The sequence below is a fragment of the Amblyomma maculatum genome, unplaced genomic scaffold (assembly GCF_055883805.1).
Source record: "Amblyomma maculatum isolate TAMU_Amacu unplaced genomic scaffold, ASM5588380v1 scaffold_19, whole genome shotgun sequence".
Lineage (NCBI taxonomy): Eukaryota > Metazoa > Arthropoda > Arachnida > Ixodida > Ixodidae > Amblyomma > Amblyomma maculatum.
Genome location: NW_028146744.1, coordinates 6,540,247 through 6,546,786, shown reverse-complemented (window position 1 = coordinate 6,546,786; position 6,540 = coordinate 6,540,247). Strand labels below are relative to the sequence as shown.

Sequence of the window (6,540 nt, the reverse complement as noted above, 5' to 3'; positions counted from 1 at the left end):
ACTCATGAACAGCAATCACGGTAAATGAACTGTCAGTGATTATATCGCTGTTTGTTGATGCCGCGCGTGACCTAGATTTGATTGTGACGTCATAGCCATCTCTCGGCTGCTAAAACCGACACCGAAGCTAGTGAGAAATGAAAATTGGATTTCGAAATATTTAGCGGCCGTAGGTATATTCCGCGTTGTGGTCCATATAGAGAAACGCCTTATGCATCATTAGATTTGATTTGTGAAATTACAAATCAAATCAGCCTCAGTAACAACCTGAGAAATTGCATCAGTCCTTTAAACCTTACACTGTGTGAAGCCGGCTCAAACATTGCTGAGAAGGTGCCAAGGTCGAGACTTGCATCTTCATCACATGTAATATCGACGCTCAAAATGTCGTCTAACACGAATGTCACATTGACAGCTGTTTAGCGCGCTCTGTGTGGGCGTTCATCGCTATGTGGAGCAAGCGAATGCGATTGGCAAGTATGCCAAATGTGTCCTCTACATTACGCCGAGCACGGGACAGTCTGAAAAGCAAAAATACGAATCAGTCTGAAGAGTATTCAGGACAGTATTAAAAAATGAAAAGAATGAAATTAAAGGACGACAGTAAGTATAGACAGCGGCTAAAACATACTTACGTAAAGAGCGGACACTCGAGCCGTTTCGCGGCCGAGGGTCTGACCACCCGCGAGGCGGCGTAATGATGTTGGCGTCCACTTCATCTCAAAGGTAGACAGTTTATTATATATACACCGCATTGCATCTACGCTACCTTTTTCCATTCCAGATAAACGTTGATGCGGCGCCATTCATGTGCCGCCGGGTACCTCACCGTGCTTTTCAATGCGTCGCCTCGTTTTGTCGGTAACTTGTTTGCCTGCGTAGTTATTTTGGTGCTCCTTGAGCAAAGAATGCTTTAAGTGAGCCGTCTGTTGCGCTGCGTGGCTGTATTTTCCACATGTAACATAGAATATGAGCCATGGCGCCCTTTTAAAGTGTAGTGTGTAGTCACTGTTTGTTTTTTGATCGTGTTTTTCAGAAGAGCATGTGCTTCATTTCATTGCTTAATTTTCTAAGTAGCCCGTAACACTGATGGTTTAAAACACAGAATTTACCGGTGGCTCACAAACATTCATTTGGCACTACAAGAACACTGTATTGCGCATTTGAGATCGTCTTGTGAAAGATGTTCGCTGTATTTGCATGCGCTTTTGACGGTTCTTAATCACCTTTTTGCAAGCCGAGTTCCTTGTCATGGTTAAAGCATTCTCGTTGTGGTCTGAAAAACGCGGCTGCCTGTTCGTGGCCTGCATTTTTGAGGACATCTACTGCTATTAGCCGCGTAGAGTGGGCTCCCTGTAATGCCTTTCTCATACGGACAGAGGGCAGTTTCGATCACGATCAGGAGTATAAGCACATTTTTGTTATACTATTATGTATTCAGTGTGTTGTGTTTAAATTTTTGAACAGCATATATTGCTCAAGGTGGAAGTATAGAAATTCCGCGTGGGCTGTACCTGCATTTTTTTCCTCCTTACTTGTGTCTAGCCTTTCACAACTCCTTTTGTGTTGCCGTCACGGGTGATGTTTTGAAGGAAAAACACGCAGCGGGGATGCGCAATTTTTTCTTTTGTTCGTGACACTATGCAGGGTGCTTTACCACGCCTTCTGTCTGACTACTGTTTGTGATTTTTTTGCATTTTCTAAAATGTGTGATCCAGTATTCTTTTTGTACAATTGAAAATAAAATAAAGAGAAATAAATATTTTGCGTGGAACCCATGCCTAGCTATGTGTTCAACTGACAAAACTGGCTAAATCACATTTAAAACAAACGATAAGAACCGCTTATGTTGTTATTTTCCAACCTGCATGAACAAAGTAAGCGTCGCTTAGGGTCTTCGAGGACCTTGTTGGTATTTCCAGTAAAAAGGCTGCGATCCGCGACTTTATTACGTTTGTACGCATAGCATCATTAAAGACCTTACGCGCCACTATAGACGTTGTAGTTGAATATTTTAACAGTAAAAGGTAAATCAGAATCGAAAACATTGCTATCAAAACCAAAACCGAAATAGAGCAAAAACACGCGCCTAAAACCTCGGAGGACGTAATTACGAGCCGACCAGTCGCTCGGGGCGCTGGCGGTAATGCAGTAGCTCGGCCGCAAGGCCGTATGAAAGTGTCGACCACTCTTTAAGTATGTTTCTCTATGGACTTGTTGTAACATGTCGCAAAACATTTTCACGTGGTTTCGTATCATACATTTAACGCTAGACATCTTGTGCACGGTGATGCATACCACTCTTTAGCATCCATCAAGTTGGAGTCTATTTTACGATACGAATTCGAACCGATTACATACCTCTCACTGTATGCCTTTAATTGTACGTAAGATATACTGTGTCTTGCTTAATTTAGCAACGAACACAAACAAATGTAAACAATCCTGGAATAGAAAAGCAGTGTTAAAAGCCTCGTCTCATATTTTCAGCTCAGTTTTTATTCCTCCCCATAAGCGGTGGGATTACACTTGAAACACAGAAAATAAAACTGCAATGGTTATCGATTATACGTTCTTTTATTTTTTATTCGAGAAGTTTGCCATCAGGCAGGTGACGATGTGGTGGCTACGATGGCATAGGAAAGGCCGTGCCAGTCTGTAGCTGCTCGAGAAAAGAGCGAACAAGAGAAAGAGGTAGTGTGCGAAGTGGGTGCGCAACTTGAATTGTGGTTTGTGGGGTTTAACGTCCCAAAGCGACTCAGGCTATGAGAGAAGCCGTTGTGGAGGACTCCGGAAATTCGCAATTTGAATTGTGTGACCAATGCGGTGAGATATGGGCGCTACGGGTTTTATATTGTCACGTGGTGGTGACAAGGCCGTAAACACCAAAAGAGAAGGCAGGCGTAATCGCACTGTAATGAGCTCATTATTGGGCTGAGCCCTCAAAAAAAGAACTTGGCGGCGCAACAAACGTCAATCCGTCAATTTAAAGGCAGCTCGAAACATCGATATAAAGCTGCAAACTAGCACAACCTGGAACCACACGCGGGTGGCCGGAACCTTCGAGATGCGTCTTCCGCGACAACGATCATGAACAAACAAAGACTACAGAATTGATACCTGTGGCCGAATCAGAGTGATAAGGCCGCATGCCAGCCGCTGCTAAAAACAGCAAATAGAGCTTTGAATGTTTCGCGGAATTACTGCGCAGAAACATTACTCCCCTGCATGAGGACGGACAAGACGCGCACTCGCAAGTACGATACGCCTGCCGAGCCTGAAGAATTCATCGTCGAGAAGATTCAAAACCGGCGCGTGTGGCCGGGCAAGGTTGAGTTTCCGCTCAAGTGCAAAGGCTACGGGGGCAGTGAAAACACCTGGGAGGAGAACCTAGCCTGGCAGTTCGAAGAGGAGCGCAAGAAAAAATCGGAGTCACAGCCCGCGCAGAAGATGAAAGACTACAGCGACGAACCGAGCCGCAAGAAGAAGAAAACCGAGGGTGACGCTAAACTACGAGGCTTCGACCGGGGCCTGGACCCGGATCGCATTATCGGGGCAACCGTTTCTTCAGGGGAGCTGATGTTCCTCATCAAGTGGAAGGACTGTGACGAAGTGGACATTGTGCCTGCGCGAGTGGCCAACGTCCGTTGCCCGCAGGTGGTGGTTCGCTTCTACGAGGAGCGCCGGACTTGGGAAACTTGCGGAAACCGCGATGAAGAGGCTGAAAAGTTGTCCAAGGCTTAGCGAGCGAGTGCCCCCCCCGCCCCCCCCTCCACCACCGAATTGTTACTTTTCGCGGCCCAAGTTTTGTATTCCTCCCAAACACGTCATCATTCGTGCCACCGGTGGACAGGCTTCATTGGTCGTCGCCTTTCTCGAGCAACGCCACAATTTCTTGCTGATTTATTCTGTCCATGTGCAGACGAAACCTTTCCTAGTTTTATTTTTTTTTTTTCTGTAGCATGTGTAACCGACATGACTTTGTGGGGTGAAGTGCTTCTCTCTGATGTTCTTGCGGTGCACCCCGGCGTGTTCGGTGAAAATCATACATAAAGACGTGTTTTGATGCCACATTGCTGGTATTTCTGCTTTCAACGCTGCTCTTTCCTCTTAAAATTGCAAATTCCAACTCGTTTTCTTTCCCAGACAATCATCTAAAGCGTTACACGTGCCTTGAGGTCCGCCCTTATATTTTTCCTATTCCTTGGAATCTTTTTAGTTAGAGAAGCGTGAAGGGAAACCTCAGTATTTTATTCATCGCAACTAATGATAAAGAATAAAATTGTACTGAAATGAAATCTGGTCGCAAAATATCGCGCTTTAGCCCGTTCGAGATGAAGTCCTTTGAGCTCACTACGATGACGGGTTACGTTTTTTTCTTTTGCTTCGAGACGAAGCGTTTCGCGGATTTATGTTCATGTACGAAATAAGTGGAAATAAAATCACCGACATTTGTTGGGGCCAACAACAACAAAAAAAAAAACAGTTTTGAATGTCTCGCGGCATTACTCCCCATTAAAAAAGATCGCCTCGATGCTCCAAGATAAAGTAACCTAAAAACGAACATTACAAACTTTACACACCACGGATTCTTTAACGCGCGTAATATGGCTTCAGTCGCACAACATGAACAATTTCTGGGCGTGCGCGTCGCCGTTGTGATGCTGACGTTCCGTCGGGAATGACTTCATAGTCGAGTTGACCGACGCGGCGAAGGACTTTGTACGGCCCAACGTATCGACACAACAACTTTTCACTCAGTCAGCGGCGGCGAATTGGCATCTATACCCTGTCTAGGTCTACCGGCTTGTACTCTGCGTGGCGGCGTCGCAAGTTGTATTGTCGGACACCGTTGCGTTGTTGGTCCTTAATGCGCAGCCATGCAAGTTGTCAAGCTTTCTCACCACGCTGAAGGTAGGTGGCGACGTCCAGGTTCTGCACAATCTAGGTACTGTAAATAGAGAAACAAAATATAAGGGACAAATAACGTGGGAATTCCGGAACTGGCAGACGACCATTGTCTACTGTCGCAGGGAATTTATAGCAAGGTCGCACAAAATGGAAATAGTCGAAGAAGGGGAGGGTAGTCTAGGAACGGATCATAAATGTATTAGTCTGCAGATGAAAAGAGAAATGGAATTTAGACAAAACGTAAACGCAAAATTGAACGACAATTAAATGGTGCAGATAACAGCAAACATAAAGGAAGCAATAGAGAAAAGCCCCATGGAAGACTGGGGCTATGAACAAGTAGAACTACTGCAAAGGAGGAACATTAAGGAGGTTAAAGTAGCAAACCGCTGGAATAGAAAGAGGAAGCCAAGGAGCTGGTGGAATAAGGAAATCAGGGAAGCTATTGAACAACGACGGGCTGCTTCAAGGGAACACCGAGAGTCAAAGAAAGCACAGGTAACTCAAGAGGAAATCGACCAAAAATGGGAATCATATCGACAAAAGAAACGAGGTAAAGGCCCTCGTCCAAAGTAAAATAAAGCAGTCCACCGATCGCTGGATGGCTGACATACATGATGCCACTAGAGGCGGACCAAGAAAATTCTGGAACCATATAAGCTGGCTAGGGAAGAAGAATCAAATAAAGGAATACCGGATTTAAGATATCGAGGGAACTTGTTTAAAAGGAGACAACGCAGCCAACTATATTATATCAGTCATAGCCGAGTCATTTAAGAGTGATGATAATCTAATCTCCGCAGATCAGGAAGCAACACAAGATAGCCGAATACAAAGCATCTTAGAACTGACCAATCTAAACTGGAAAATGGCAGAAACAGATATATATAAAAGCACATCTACAGGCATAGATGAAATTCCGACGAAGCTGATTATTGAACTTTGTCCAAGAAGCAAGAAAACGTTGCTAATGTTTGGAAACAGTCATAACGAATAAGCAAATTCCGGACAGCTGGCGGCAGAGTAATCTGAATTTGATTTATAAAGGGAAAGGAGATGGGATGCACATAAAACTCTACAAGCCGATTACCATACCATCTGTTACATACCGGTTGGCCATGCAGGCGGCGAAATTAAAGATTCAAGCATGGTAGAAAGTAAGAAGATACTCCGAGAACTTCAGAACGGCTTTAGAAAAGGTAGGCGCTTAGATGATATTGCCGCAATGCTATCTTACTGGCGCCGCCATGTGGCGAGCTCGGGAGACTGGCACGCGCTCGTCTTCTTCGCTCTCGGTGCTCGCCCGCCAGTCGGTTCCGTGCCTTATCTTGCCGGCGCTTTTACTTAGCTGTAAGTAAACCTGCTGAACCAGTTTCACTGGTGTCTGTTACATTTTTGGTGGAGGGGCTGGGTGGGTCCCATGTACGAAGAGCCTCTGGCTGCCTCCTACGTCCATCTACACACCGTGGACACGACACCTGTGCACAAGGCGAGCCGTCGCTTGAGAGGCTTAGCTCCAGAGTGTGGTCCTCTTGTTTCCCCACCGCGAACCACGATGACTACAGCGGCAATTCAGACCACTCAGCTTCCCGTGAGTGCCCAGCAGCTGATCTGCCATACTCCACGTAT

The 6,540-nt window shown here is 45.5% G+C and overlaps 1 pseudogene; it reads left to right on the top strand.

Moving 5' to 3' along the window:
• Positions 1-3,228: 3,228 nt before the first annotated feature.
• On the top strand, positions 3,229-3,744 carry LOC146171618 (chromobox protein homolog 3 pseudogene; annotated as a pseudogene).
• The last annotated feature ends 2,796 nt before the right edge of the window (positions 3,745-6,540 follow it).